This window comes from Cetorhinus maximus, chromosome 2 (genome assembly GCF_964194155.1).
Source record: "Cetorhinus maximus chromosome 2, sCetMax3.hap1.1, whole genome shotgun sequence".
NCBI lineage: Eukaryota > Metazoa > Chordata > Chondrichthyes > Lamniformes > Cetorhinidae > Cetorhinus > Cetorhinus maximus.
The window spans coordinates 98785227-98801494 of NC_135880.1; the positions used below are offsets into that span (position 1 = coordinate 98785227).

A 16268-nucleotide genomic window follows, 5' to 3' on the forward strand; every position below is an offset into this window, starting at 1 on the left:
ACTCTGCACTCAACTAGGATGCCCAGCAGCATTGTTTAGTGATCATGTGCTCCAGGCCCAACAGTGTTTAGTGATTTTGTGCTCCAGGCACTCCTCTTACAGATTTTCTGTCTCTGAAAGGGAGGGTGCACACCTCAAATCATAGTTGATGGAAAATCATCCTCCGAGTGTCTCTTGAAGTCTTCGACATTTCTGTGAAGGACTCTTTGCCTTCTTATACCACTTTCTATCATACAAATTCTTGCTAACCCAATCTTAGGGTGACAATATTTGTGCTCCCACCAAGACCACTTCACCAGGGCCCTTATTGTATCCCAGCTAACTAGCCTAGACTGCTGCCACCAGTGATGAGGTGATGCAGTCCAAAGCTGGGCTATCAAGGGCCAGAGCTGCTCGAGGCATCCTGCAAGGCCATCTGCAGTCTCTCCTATTGAAATGTAGGAACCTTCCATCAGCCATGCTGCAACCTGTAGGGCTGACCAGGGCATGTGGACCAAAAGATCAGCAAGGGTGATTAGTTCATTCTTGTTTTGTGTAATTAGATGCATTGTTGCATAAAGGTGTTTGTGAAGGTTCTTGTTGGTGGCCTTTGTTGCTGGATGTTGGGCAAAGGGATGTTGTGATGGGAAGTGTGAAATGGATATCAAGGTATTGATTGGTGATTCCAGGTCGAAAGGGGAAGTTGTTTGAGGTGCAAGCAGAAGCCCAAAATCCAGTTGTGACATTCTGTCCCGTTACCTGGCGCCCAGGATGCATCCTCCCTGCCTTCTGCTGTTCCTCCTTCTCTCTCTTCTCTTCTCTCACTGGCAGAGCTTGCCATTTCTGTTCCCTATCTTGGTCATGATACACACAAGGAGGCAATGAAAGAACTGCCCCGATACATGGGTTAGAAAGAGAAGGAAAGGAAGATTTGCATTTATGTAGTCTTTCCTGACTAGAGACTGCCAGAGAGGTAGTCATCTGTCCTCCTTGGCTGTATTTCTAAACGAGTAGAAGGCACCAAAAACCCAGCACAGAGCTACCACCAACTCTACCTAAGGAGTAGTCACTGAAAACCGTTGCACCTTCAACTTGTGGAGCACCTCTTTAATTAGTACAGGTTAGTGAGTGATGTATGAATTGATGGGTTGGACCTTTTTGTCAGTGGAGTTTTCAGTCCTAGCACTATATTAGCCTGTTCAGCTGTTTGACATCAGGATTGTGTCAGTTCAAGCTACTTTGGCACACGTAGAGGACATATCTGCACTTGACGACACAGATCAACTTCTAATCTAAACAGAATCAAAACTAACAAGTATAAGTCAGAATATTTAATTCAATGTAAAATCATGAGCAGAAAGTGAAACAGAGAAAGTAAAATGGGAATGAGAGAGTAAAGAGACAAAGAAAAAGGCTTTAAGTTTTTCATTTGAGCAATAATTCTAATATGAAGGAATGATACTAATAAAAGTACATTTTCAATGCCAGTAAAGTTGTTTAGCACTAATTTAAGACTTTGTGTAAATCTGGGACGATTCCACCTTAAGTGCAGTAGGGGGTGTGAAAAATGACATTTTATCCACCGGTTGCAATGGTGGCTTTTCATGCTATATCATCCGCTTCCCACTTTATTAATTAGGCAGCTACAGGAAATACGCTGTCTCGTTGGCATGTGCCTTCTGAATTGCCCGCCACACCATTAGCTCACCATTTTCTCACTCCGGGTGTCATATCTAAACTGCAGCCACGCACACAGTTCTCAATGCTTGCAGCCAGGACTGCTCCAGTGAAGACATGGCCCTGAAAGCCAATAAGAGTCCAGTGACCCATCACTGGAATGCCTTTTGGAGGCCTGGCGTGATGTCCTCCACCTCCACTTCTTTCCGTGGGAGGTATAGCAATCTCACCACTCCAGCTTGGGAGGTGGTGGCAATGGTAGTCCATGCCAATGCTGCACAGAAGAGGTTGGCCATCCAGTGCAGAAAGAGGATGAATGATCTCATCCGTGCTGCCAGGGTAAGGCAGCCATCTCATCACTCTCAACTCTCACACTCATAAGGCCATTACACATTCACTGGCACCTCTCTCACTGCAGCTCAAGGGACATCACCACTCACTCTCTCTCACACACACCCTCACATCTCCATCTGGCCTCATCTCTTCTCGAGACTGCCTCCTCAGCCTGCACCTCCTTGAGGCCACTTGCACAGATCAACATGTGCTCCCACACACAGCCTGGGATACCCCACTTCCCCAGTACAGCCCTTGCCCTGCAGCCATTGAAAAGCCACCCCCTGCCTTATGGCTGGTTTGGTAGGTAGAGATGTGCCTTGAGCCCCCCCTAAAAGTGATGTTGTGCTGTCTGTGAAGCCTGGTGCTGATGACCGCAAGTTCTGCCTGAAGCAAGGTGGGCAAACAAATCTCAAAGTCCCGAGCGAAGTGAGGGTAGCCAGGTGCACATCCCTTATGTACGGTTGTGAAACACGTCAGTGTGCAATCATGCTGATGTGCCAGATGATCCAGCATGGGGAGATGATTCCAGTGAGCAGGACTTATAATGAGATGCTAATGTATTAAAATTAGGTTACCGACATGCGGACTGCCATCGACTGGTGGAGTGGACAATTGCAAACTGATTTTACGACTGTGATTTAGATTTTTGTGATTCCCCTGATATTTTCCACTCCCATATGCTATGACACCTGCCGCAAATGGGAGCAAACAATTCTGCCTTTAAAATTACATTTTAAAAGTCTTGAATGGACAAGCCCTAACTTTTTCTGGTACGTTTAGTGGGTAGGTACTGTAACTTCATGCACACCATTTGTGTGAATGGTAAGTCTCTTAGCAAAGTATCAATAGATTGAAGCTTGTGAGGGGGCAGGGCAACTTGCACCTTAACTTCCAAATTTTCATATTTAACTCTGCACATGCAGACACTGGAAGTTGCTGTTCAATTTACTTCTTTTGATGGAGAGCACTGATAGCCTCAAGTACTTTAGCTGCAAAATATGGGACGATAGGTTATTCACTAACTTGTTTCCGTAACAACAATTGTCAGAATTAAAGTTCAGTTTTATTTTTGAGCAAACAGGTTATGAAAAGTCATATGAGCTAAATTGGATAGCTGCTGATAACTGTCACAGTACCACAATGCGCAATTAACCTGAGCCCCTGTTGACTTACAACTTCATGCTGCCTGCTCATTTGATCCGTGTCCAGCTAGTGCTGACTATGCTGTTTGGTTACCTCTGGTTTTGCTGGTAGTACTCTTTCTTCTGAGTTAGAAGGCTGTGTTTTCAAGTCCCTCTCCAGGACTTGAGCACAAGATGTCAAAGGTGAAAAAGATACTAAGGGACTGTTGCACTGTTGCAGGTGCCGTTTTTCAGATTAGGCATGAAAGTATATCCGTCCTTCACCCCGCCCCACTCCTCCATCACACCCCCCCCCCTCCCCCCCCCACTCCCTCAGGTGGACGTAAAAGATCCCTCTAGGGGATGGTGACATAGTGGCAATGTCACTGGGCTAGTAACCCAAAGACTCTGGGTCACAACAGCTGGTGCAATTTAAATTCAGCTAATTTCTAAATCTGGAGTTTAAAAGCTAGTCTCAATAAAGATGACCATGAATCTATTGGATTATTTTTAAAAAGCCATTTGATTTGCTAATATCCTTTGGGGAAGAAAATCTGCCATCCTTACCTGGCCTAGCCTATATGTGATTCCAGACCCACACAATGTGAACTCTTAACTGCCCTCTGAAATGGCCTAGCAAGCCAGTTAGCTGCACCAAACTGTTATGGAAATGCCAAAAACGAATAAAACCGGATGGACCACCCAGTATCAATCTAGGCAATGGAAATGACAACAACGCACACTGCCTAGTTGATCCTACAAAGCCCCCTTGTCAACATCAGGGGTCTTGTGCCACTATTGAAGAGCTATCCCACAGACAGGTCGAGCAACAGCCCGACATTGGCTGTAAGGTATGTTTCGATGAATATACCTATGTCCCAGACATAGCTCCGTTACCATTTCTGGTATGTGCTGTACCACCAGCAGGGCTGACCAAGCAGAGACGGTAGCAAAATGAACCTATGAATTAGGAGCAGGAGTAGGCCATTCGATCCCTTGAGCCTGCTCCATTTTAGCTGACCTGATGGTGGCTTCAACTCCACATTCCACATACTCCCGTATTAGCCAAGAATCTATCTACCCCTCCCTTCAAAATAATCATTGACCTTGCTTCCACCACTCTCTGGGGAAGAGAGTTCCAAGGGTTCACAATCTCAGAGAAAAAATTTCTTCTCATCTCCGTCTTAAATGGGAGACCCTTTATTTTTTAAACTGTGACCCATTGTTCTAGTCTCTCCCACAAAGGAAAAATCTTTTCAGCATCCACCCTGTCAAGTCCCCTCAGCATCCTACATGTTTCAATAAGATCACCTTTCATAACGAACGTACATACGGAAATACAAATTAGGAGCAGGAGTAGGCCACTCGGCCCCTAATGTCTGCTCCGTCATTCCATAAGATCTTGGCTGATCTGTTTGTAACCTCCTGCCTACCCCCGATAGCCTTTAACCCTTTGTTTATCTACCTCTGCCTGAAAAGCCTGCTTCCACTGCCATTTGAGGAAGGGAGTTCCAAAGACTCACTATTCTCTGAGAGAAAATATTTCTTTTCATCTCTGTCTTAAATGGGCAACCCCTTATTTTTAAACTGTGGTCCCTAGTTCTAGTTCTAAACTTGGATGACTATGGGCCCAGCATGTCCAACATTTCCAGGCAAGGTAACCTAGATCCTTCTGCAATCTCTCCCCATTTAGGCAATATGCTTCTTTTCTATTCTTCCTGCCAAAGTGGACAAGTTCACATTTTCCCGTATTATACTTCACCTGCCAAATCTTTGGCCACTCACTTAACCTATTTATGAGCAGCATTTTCAAGTCTCATCAGCAGCGAGCATCATGGTGGGCTGAATGGGGAAAATGTGAAGAATGGCCCAAAGTCAGTTTCCCGCCAGTGTAAAAAAAAATTCACAATTTTCCGCTCGACTTTACCTTAGTTCTGCAGAAGCATCATGTGCAGGTTTCCCTCCATTCAATCACTCTCCTTCCACCCGCTCTAATTCTTTTATTCTTTCATGTGATGTGGGCCTCACTGGAAAGACCAGCATTTGTTGCCCATCTTTAATTGCCCTTGAACTGAGTGGTTTGCTAGGTCATTTCAGAGGGCAGTTAAGAGTCAACCACATTGTGTGGATCTGGAGTGACATGTAGGCAAGACCTGGTAAGGACGGCAGATTTCCTTCCCTAAAGGATGTTAGTGAACCAGATGGGTTTTTACAACAATTAATGGTAGTTTCATGGTCACTATTACTGACACTAGATTTATTAACTGAATTCAAATTCCACCAACTGGCGGTGGGATTTGAACCCATGTCCCCAGAGGATTAGCTTGGGCCTCTGGATTACTAGTCCAGCAAAATTACCACTATGCCACTATCTCCCAATCCTTGATCCTATCATTATAGTTGTTGATATCCCTGTCCTCCACCCAAACCGTTTGATGTTCATGTCCTGATGTCCCATGTAGACGTGACCCCTTCACATCTTGAGGCCCATTGTATTGTGATTTGGAGACACCCCACCCCCAACCAAGAGACCATTGAGTGCCCTCCCCCTCAACATTCTACCGCCTGCAGATGCCTCCCCTGACTCTGACTGCGCCATCTGCGGCCCAGTATCAAGCCACCAACCCCCAGCATCAACGTGTGAGGGACTCCCCAGGCCCTGCACACCATGCTGGGCAATCTCAGTTTTGGGTGGGTGACTGAAGATTTGTTGATGGGTCCTCACTGACTTGGGAGACTCTGGTCTCGCCTTCGACGCTGGCATGATCCCAATCATCTTGGCCAGCTCTGCCACATGCTCTGCACACTGGGTGAGAGGCCAGAGCTCAGGCATTTTGGCCTGAATGCCTGATGGGCTTGAGTGAAGAGAAGATTGATTTGCCTTGGAGGAGCGGCTGAGATCATTCATCCTCTTCCTGTACTGGATGGCGGTCCTCCTCTGAGGAGCGTTGGTGCTGACCAGAATCACACAGTGCAGAAGAGGCCCTTTGGCCCATTGAGTCTGCACCGACACATTCCCCCCTAAACCTCCTGCCCCACCTTGAACTTGTGCCCCCGCATGACTGACCCTTCAACTAAGGAGAACAGCTGCTCCCATCCACCCTGTCCATGCCCCTCATAATCTTGTACACCTCAATCAGGTCACCCCTCAGTCTTCTCTGCACTAACGAAAACAAGCCAAGTCTATCCAACCTCTCTTCATAACTTAAATGTTTTATCCTAGGCAACATCCTGGTGAATCTCCTCTGCACCCCCTCCAGTGTAATCACATCCTTCCTATAATGTGGTGACCAGAACTGCACACACTACTCCAGCTGTAGCCTCACCAAGGTTCTATACAACTCCAACATGACCTCCCTATTTTTGTAATCTATGCCCAAATTGATAAGGGCAAGTGTCCCAAATACCTTTTTCACCACCCCACTAACATGCCCCTCGCCTTCAGAGATCTATGGACACACACGCCAAGGTCCCTTTGTTCCTCAGAACTTCCCAGTGTCATGCTGTTCATTGAATAGTTCCTTGTCAAATTACTCCTTCCAAAGTGTACCACCTCACACTTTTCAGAGTTAAATTCCATCTGCCACTTATCTGCCCATTTGACCATCCCGTCTATATCTTCCTGTAGCCCAAGACACTCAACCTCACTGTTAACCACCCGGCCAATCTTTGTATCATCCGCAAACTTATGAATCCTACCCCCCACATAGTCACCTATGTCGTTTATATAAATTACGAATAATAGGGGACCCAGCACAGATCCCTGTGGTATGCCACTGGACACAGGCTTCCAGTCACTAAAGCATCCTTCTGTCATCACCCTCTGTCTCCTACAACTAAGCCAATTTTGAATCCACCTTATCAAATTACCCTGTATCCCACGAGCTTTTGCCTTCTTTATAAGTCTCCCATGTGGGACCTTGTCAAAGGCTTTACTGAAATCCATATAAACTACATCAACTGCAGTACCCTCATCTACACACCTGGTCATCTCCTCAAAAAATTCCATCAGATTTGTTAGGCATGACATCCCTCTGACAAAGCCATGCTGACTATCCCTGATCAAACCTTGCCTCTCCAAGTGGAGATAGATTCTCTTCTTCAGAATTTTCTCCAATAGCTTCCCTACCACTGACGTGAGACTCACTGGTCTGCAGTTCCCTGGCTTACCTCTATAACCCTTCTTAAACAGCGGAACCACAATAGCTGTTCTCCAGTCCTCTGGCACCTCCCCCATGGACAGGCAGGAATTAAAAATTTGGGTCAGAGCCCCTGCGATCTCCTCCCTTGGCTCCCTCAGCAGTCTGGGATACAAATCATCCGGACCTGGAGATTTTTCTACTTTGAAGCTTGCCAACACCTCCGATACCTTGTCACTCTTTATATCACTTTGCTCAAGAACCTTGCAGCCCCTCTCCCCAAGTTCCATACCTTCATCCTCATTCTCTTGGGTGAAGACGGATGTGAAGTATTCGTTCAACACTCTACCGATGTCCTCTGGCTCCACCCATAGATTGCCCCCTTAGTCCCTAATGGGCCTTACTCTTTCCCTGGTTATCCTCTTCCCATTGATATACCTGTAGAATGTCTTAGGATTTTCCCTACTTTTACTAGCCAGAGCTTTGTCATATCTTCTCTTTGTTCTCCTAGTTGCTTTCTTAAGCTCCACCCTGCACCTTCTGTACTCCACTCATGCCTCCGCTGATTTGCTCCCCTTGTACATGCTAAAAGCCTCTCTTTCCTTCACCCTGGTGATCTGCTCCCAAGTTGGCGTGGTGAGACTGCCATCACAAGGGTCAAGGATCTCCCAGGGTGCCTCCACAGCATCCAGAAGTGCCCCCAGTACGTTGTCGCTGGACTTGGCGGCAGTAGGCTTATTACCTTTTGGGGTCATCACTCACCATGATCGGTCTTGGGCTGCAGAGGGTGAATGATGTGTGTGTGTGCGGTTTAAATATGGCGCCCAAAATGATCCGATAAGGTCACGGCGGGGCGATCGAATCCCAGCCTGCGCTGCCATAAGATACAATGTTGTGCTTCATATTCTTGCATATATAATGAGCTAAAAAGTGGGAAATCTGGCGCGAAAACCCATCACTTCGGCCGGAGGGAAACACGCTGCTTTTCATGCCCACCACTGCACTTGGAGTAGGATTTTCTGTTCAGGAGACTATGTCCCTTTGTAGACTCCTTGGCCAGAATTTTACGCTCAACCCCCAATCCCCCCCCATCCCAGTGGCTTTTTAGGCGTGGGGGAGGTGGGGGCAAGAGTGAAATTGCAGGGACGGGATTCCCTCTGGATTCTTGCCCACCCTGACCTCGCAGTGATTTTATGCTGGGGCGGGCAAGGCCTTGGACAGGAAGCCTGCCCTTGCCCCAGTTGAGGCCCTTAAGTGGCCAATTAATGGCAGCTTAAGGGCAGTTCCCTGCCCAGCCTTCATTTTTAGGGTGGCAAGTGGATCAAAGCTCCTTGGGGGAAATCCGAAAATAAAGTTAGATCTTGGGCGGGAAGGGCCATGGGCCCCTCCGTTGGAACCCCCCTTCTGATTGTGGGGGCATACTTCCCTTAACCCCCCAGGCCTTCCCTACCCTTCCCGCCCTGGGACCCCTGACGCGTACCTGGGTCTCTGGTTCCCGGGGCTTAGTTTCAGGCAGCTCAGTGCTGTTTCTCTTCCGGCCACTGCAGTGCTGTTACTGCAGGGACCGGAGAGCTGCCGGCCAATCAGATTGTCCGGCAGCTCTCCAAGGTGGGATTTACTCCTGAGTGAGGGGTGTAGGTCTGCCAACTGCTATTTGATGCTCATTTGAGTGTAAAATGGCTGCAGGGCAGCCAGAGTCGGCGGGGATCTGTTCTGCTTTTCCTAAAAATTCAGGCCCTTATGTCCTCTCCTCCTTAACTTTGTCATCAGCAAATTTGGCAACCATACATTTTGTCCCTTCATCGTTGATGTAAATTGTAAATAATTGAGACCTCAGCACTGATACCTGTGGCACTCCACTCATCACATTTTGCCAACCAGAAAAAGACCCATTTGTCCCTACTTTCTGCCTCCTGTTAGCTAACCAATTCTTTATCCATACTCATATATGACCCCCTACACCATGAGCTCTTAATTTGCATTATAACCTTTGATGTGGCACCTTGTCAAATGCCTTCTCCGCAGATTCCCCTTTATCCATATTGCTTGTTACTTCCTCAAAGAACTCCAATAAATTCATCAAACCTGATTTCCTTTTCGGAAAACCATGTTGACTCTGTTTGATGGCATTGAGGTTTTCTAGGTGCCCTGCTATAACCCCTTTAATAATAGCTTCCAGCAATTCCCCTACAACAGAACTGGCCTGTAGTTTCCTGCTTTCTGTCTCCTTCCTTTCTCGAATAGAAGTCTCATTCGCTATTTTCCAACCTAATGGGACCTTTCCAGAATCTAGGGAATTTTGGAAAATTTGAACCAATGCATTACTATCTCACCAGCCACTTCTTTTAAGACCATGGGATGAAGTCCATCAGAACCTGGGGACTTGTGAGCTTTTAGTTCTAATGTTTTTCTCAGTACCCTTTCCCTATTTGTTTTTAAGTTCCTCCCTCCTTTTCACCTCCTCATTCACAATTATTTCTGGGATGTTATTTGTATCCTCTGCAGTAAAGACAGAGGCAAAAATATCTGTTCAACTCGTCCGCCCTTTCCTTATTTTCCATTATTAATTAATTCTCACTCCCTAGAGCATCAATGCTCACCTTACTCTTTTCCTTTTTACATAACTTCTCCTTCTTTATTAATCTTTTGCTGTCTTTAAATTATGTCCAATCTTCTGACCTGCCACTCATATTTGCAGAATTATATGCTTTTTCTTTCAATTTGATACTATCTTTAACTTCCTTACTTAGGCATGCATGGCCTATTCTTCCCTTAGAGTCTTTCCTTCTCACTGAAATGTAGCTTTTCTGAGTATTCTGAAATATATCCTTAAATGTCTGCCACTGCATCTCTACTGATCTATCCTTTTAACCTAATTTCCCAGTTCACTTTAGCCAGCTCTGTCTTCATGCCTTCATAATGGCCCTTATCTAAGTTTAAAGCACTAGTCTTAGATGCACTCCTCTCTCCCTCTAACTGAATGTGAAATTCAGTCACTGATACTTAGGGGTGCCTTCACTGAGGGCATTAATTAACCCTGTCTCATTGCACATTACCCAATCTAGTATAGCCTGTTCTCTAGTTGGTGTTAAAATGCACTGCTCTAAGAAACTGTCTCAAACACACTATGAATTCCATCATCCAGTTTACCTTTGCCAATCTGATTTGCCCAATCTAATATGTCGATTAAAATCACCCATGATTATCACCATACCTTTCTCACAAGCTCCCATTATTTCTTCCTACAGTGTGGTTACTGTTAAGGGGGCCTATAAACCACTCCCACAAGTGACCTTTACTATTTCTCATCTCTACAAAAACTGATTCTACATCTTGATCTCCAGAACTAAGGTCATCTTTCTCTATTGTGCCAATGTCATCTTTAATTAACAGAGCTACCCCTTCACCTTTTCCTAGCTTCCTATCCTTCCTAAATGCCATGTACCCATGAATATTCAGGTTCTAGTCTTTGTCATCCTGCAGCCATATTTCTCTAATTACTATCAGATCACAAATAGTTATTTCTATTTGTGCTGTCAATTCACCTGTTTCCTTATGAATGCTACATTCATTTGGATACAGAGCCTTTAGTTCTGTCTTTTTACTAATTTTGTAACTTCTAGCCTTATCTGCAGGTGCACTCTCAGGTTTGTATGCTCTCTCTCCCTTCCTGTCATGCTCTGATCATCATTCACCTTATTCCTACCTTGCTCTTTTGCCTTGTCTTCTCTATTTAATTTATCATATCTTTCCAAACTTGATGCCTTGTCCCCACTATTTAGTTTAAAGCCCTCTTTACTGCCCTGGTTATATGACTTGCCAGAACACTCATCTCAGCATGGTTCAGGTGCAGACCATCTCAGTGGTACAGCTCCCAGTTTCCCCATTACTGATGCCAGTGTCCCATGAATCAAAACCAATTTCTCCCACACCGATCTTCAAACTACACATTTAACTCTCTAATCTGATTTATCGTACGCCCATTTGCTCGTGTCTCAGGCTGTAATCCAGAAATTATTGCCTTTTTTGAGGTTCTGCTTTTCTAATTTAGCCCCAAGCTGCTCTTACTCCCTCAGCAGAACCTCTTTCTTAGGTACCAACAACATAGGTAGAACTACATGGACCATGACCACTGGATCCCCCTCCTTCCACTTGAATTTCCTCTGTAGTCCAGAGCATGTCCTGAACCCTAGCACTGGCCAGGCAACACAGCTGTCTGGAATCATGCTTTAGGCTGCATAGAACTGTGTCTACCCCCCTCACTATACTGTCCCCAATTACCACTGCATCCTATTAACTCCCCCCTGCTTGAATGGCCTCCTGTAACATGGTGTCATGGTCAGTTTGATAATAAAACCTTACAATTACTTCTAAATTATGTAAGTTTTGAAGATAAACAAACATAATTTTCACCAATCAATCACTTAGCTATTTTTCTGTGATGTAACATTTTGATTTCCCTCAGAATGCGGCCCCTCCTCTTTGGAGCCACAGACTGGACTGGATTGGATATCTCTTCTAGGTGGTGGTTACTGCCTCCAGGTCCTCTTTTCGTCCAGTTTTCTACATGCTGCTGACTGTCTCAGTCCCTGGGTCCTCTTTTCCCCCGCTTCTCTAAGTGGTGGTTATTGCCTCCAGGTCTTCTTTCCGCCCACACTTCTAGGTGGTGGTTACTGCCTGCAGGTTCTCTTTCCCCTGCTCCCGTGGTAAACGGGAGGGAGGGAGATGCCCTTGAAGTCCTCAACACTGACTATGGACTCCATGAAGTCTCAATATATCCGGTCAAACGTGGGCAAGGAAACCTCTTGTTGATTACCATCTACCACCCTCCCTCAGCTGTTGAGTCAGTACTCCTCCATGTTGAGCAACATTTGGAAAAAGCATTGAGGGTAGCAAGAGCAAATGATGTACTCTGGCTGGGGGATTTCAATGTCCATCATCAAAAGTGGCTCAGTAGCATCACTACTGACTGAACTGCCTGAATCCTGAAGAACATATATGCTAGATTGGGCCTGTGGCAAGTGGTGGGAAGAACCTAACTGAGCTCGCTCTCAACAACCTATCTGTCGCAGATGCATATGCCCATGACAGTATTGGTCGGAGTGGCCAATGCACAATCCTTGTGGAAACAAAATCCTGTCCTTACATGTCCATTGCGTTGGGAGGCACTACTGTGGTTCAGAATTGATCTAGCAGCTGAGACCTGGGCATACTTAAAGCACTGTAGGCCATCAGCAGCAGAATTGTATTCAACCACAGTCTGTAACATCATGGACTCATTCGACCAAATCCATCAAGCCAGAGGATTATAGAGTGGCCACAGCACAGACAAGAGGCCATTTGGCCAAATGTGTCCATGCCAGCTCTCTGCAAGAGCTGCTTTCCTGGTCCCATTCCCCCACCTTTTCCGCTGTAGCCCTGCAAATATTTTCTCTTCAGATAATTATCCAACTCCCTTTTGAAAATTTAGATTGAATCTGCCTCTACCACACTCTTGGCTAGTGCACTGCAGACCTGCACCACTCGCTCTTCTTAAAAATAAAAAAATAAAAATGTCTTTCCTCATGTCACTGTTGCTTCTTTTGCCATCAACCCTGGCTCTGGTTCAATCTGGAGCAAAGGAAAACATACGAGGAGCAACACCAGGCATACCTAATGGGGAAAAAAAAATGAGGTGCCACCTTAGTGAAGCTACAACACAAGGCTATATGCGTGCCAAACAACGGAAGCAGCATGCAGTGGAAAGAGCTAAGCGCGTCCACATCAATGGATCAGATCAAAGTTCTCCAGTCCTGATATATCCAGTCCTGAATGATGGTGGATAATAAAGCAACTAACCAGAGGAAGAGACTTCACAAACAATCCCATCCTCAATGTTGGAGGAGCCCAGCACATCAGTGCAAAAGACAAAGTTGAAGCATTTGCAAACATCTTCAGTCAGAAGAGCCGAGTGGAAGAGCCACCTCTGCTTCCTGTTGAGGTCCCCAGCACCACAGATGTCAGTCTTCAGCCAATTTAATTCGCTCCACATGATATCAAGAAACAACTGAACATACTGGAAACAACAAAAGCTGTGGGCTAGGACAACATCCTGGCTGTATACTGACGACCTTTGCTCCAGAACTAGCTGCATCCCTAGCCAAGCTATGCATCTACAACATTGGCATCTACCACACAATGTGGAAAATTGTCCTGGGCTGTCCTGCACATGACTTGCAACTTACAGCCATCAAGAAAGGAAGCTCAACAGTATTCAGTTTTGTTTATGGTTCATTCTGGGCACCTCGTGGTAGGACAAAATCAAGAATGCAGCGGTCGACTCAAAAGACAAATCTCCCAGTTGTGTTGGCATTCATCAAGCAGAGGTGATTTTGCTAGCTCAGGCACATTTCGTAGAATGGAAGACAGTCACATACCTAAGGATTTTCTGTTTGACAAGGTAGATGGAGCCATGTGACCAGTAGGACACTAAAATTCTGCTTCAAGGGTGCTTGGGCCCTAAACATGGACTTTTTTTTCACTTGGGAGACACTGGCTCGCGACAGGAAAATTACATCACCAGTGGGCCGGCATGCACTACCATGACTATGAGTAACAACAGCAGCTTAGCAACAAACATCAACACCGAAAACTATAACCCACAATGACCCCTGATAACCACTTTGCATGCAGTATTTGCATACGAATGTGCTTCTCCTGGATTGGTCTGTTCAGCCATTTACAAAACTGACGCTACCCTTTCTCCAGTGGATTTGATTTGCTGCATGTCCATCACCTTAAACAGAGGAAAGGATGTTGAAGATGATGCCAACACCGACCATGTCCTGCCCATAAGAAACAGCACAAATCCAATCCGGCCACTCGCATGTTATGATATGGCAGGTGGTATTTGCCAGGCTGACCAAATAAACAAGGGAAACTTGGCCATGCGATCACAACGATTTTGTAATTTGTATTTATTACGAGAAGGCTTGTGCACTAAAGTCAGAAGTACACACCCCTTTAAGGCAACAGTCCAGATATATTCCAAATTTATAAAGCCATCCAGCAATATTACCACAAGCTGAACTTGTTAACCACAACTGAACAATGGAATTCCAAAGGCTTCCAACTCAATTTGGGTAACTGAAACAGCAAACTTCTGCAGGGTGACTGGAGGCTTTTCCCCCCCAAGTCTGCTTCACACAGTCACCTTTGAAGACCTCACACAGCCTTCCATTCTTCTTTAAATATATTTTATCCCTTTCGATTTTGCAAATCCCATTGTTTCCACTTGTCTTTAGAAGTTACTTTTCCCAGAATATAAAAAAAAAATCATGTCTTCATTATGGCCAGCATTTTTGGGGAAAATCAACATCATAACCTTGCCTTATTTATCTTGCCAGTTGTAAACAGTTTCCATGTCCCTTTGAAAATCAAACACTTAACTTATCTAAAAATGCCAATTTCATTCACACTGTATCTGCCTCACCCTAGCTCTACTCATCTCCATTTCAAATGCCTGTTTTACACCTCACTTCTTTGATCATTTAAACCTTGCAGTCTAACTGCCTCTAGTTTAATTAAATTACACGCGCACACATACACACACACACACACACACACACGGAAAATATGATAGTTTCTTGACACGGCCCCATCACTCCACTCTCAACCATCAACAAAAGGATGGAAGCTGCCATTGACAGTGCTATTAAGCTGCACAGCGATAACCTGCTCGCTGATGCTCATTTCAGTTTCCACCAAGGCTAGTGTGCTCCTGACCACATTACAGCCTTTGTCCAAATGTGGACAAAATGCGGAACCTGAGAGGTGAGTTGAGAGTCCCCTTGACATTACGGCAGCATTTGACCAAGTATGACATCAGGGTGCGTTGGCAAAACTGAAGTCACTGGAAATTGGAGAAAACTTTCCACTTTGCATCATATCTAGAACAAAGAAAGATGGTTGTGGTTGGTTGTTGGAGGCTAACCACTTCAGCTCCAGGACATGACTGCAGGAGTTCCTCAGGGCAGTGTCCTAGGCCCTACCATTTCTGCTTCATCAATGGCCTTCCCTCCATCATAAGGTCAGAGGTCGGGATGTTCCCGGATTATTGCACAGTGTTCAGCACCATTCCCAACTCCAATACTGAAGCAGTCTGTTTCTGTATACTGCAATATTTGGACAATATTTAGGCTTGGGCTGATAAGTGGCAAATGTCATTGTGTGGCACAAATGTTCATCTCCAACATGAGAGAATCTAACCATCTCCCCACGACATTCAATGCGATTACTATTGCTGAATCCCCCACTGTCAACATCTTGGCAGGGTTACCAGTGACCAGAAATTGAACTGGACCAGCCATATAAATACTGTGCCTACAAGAGCAGGCCAGAGGCTAGGACTTTTGCAGAGTGTAACTCACCTCCTGACTCCCCAAAGCCTGTCCACCATCTACAAGGCACAAGTCCAGGAGTGTTTCCTGGGTGAGTGCAGCTCCAACAACACTGAAGAAGCTTGGCACTCTTCAGGACAAAGCAGTCCACCTGATCAGCCCCCTATACACCAATTTAACACATTCACTCCCTCTGTTGCCACTGTGCATCAGTGGCAGTATGTACCATATACAAGATGCACTGCAGCAACTCACCAAGAATCCTTTCGCAGCACCTTCAAAACCCATGACTTCTACTACCTAGAAGGACAAGAGCAGCAAAAACACAGGAACACCACCACCTGTAAATTCCCCTCCAAGCCACACACCACCCTGACTTTCAACTATATTGCCGTTCCTTCACTATTGCTAGGTCAAAATCCTGGAACTCCCTGTTTAACAGACTGCAGCAGTTCTGGAAGGTAGCTCGCCACCATCTTCAAGGACAGTTGGGGATGTGCAATAAATGCTGTGCTAACCAGTGATTATCACATCCCATGAAAAAATAAAAAAATATTTTGAATAAAGATCAGGACCATAATCCCCAATGACCTGACCAATATTTATCCCTCAACCAACATCAGAAAAACAAGTCATCT

General features: G+C 45.5%; 1 protein-coding gene across 5 annotated transcripts in view; it reads left to right on the forward strand.

The window, feature by feature from the left end:
• vps13a (vacuolar protein sorting 13 homolog A) overlaps positions 1 to 16268 on the forward strand; it is a 523321-nt gene that overhangs the window by 138940 nt on the left and 368113 nt on the right. The gene's annotated exons all lie outside the window — the stretch shown is intronic.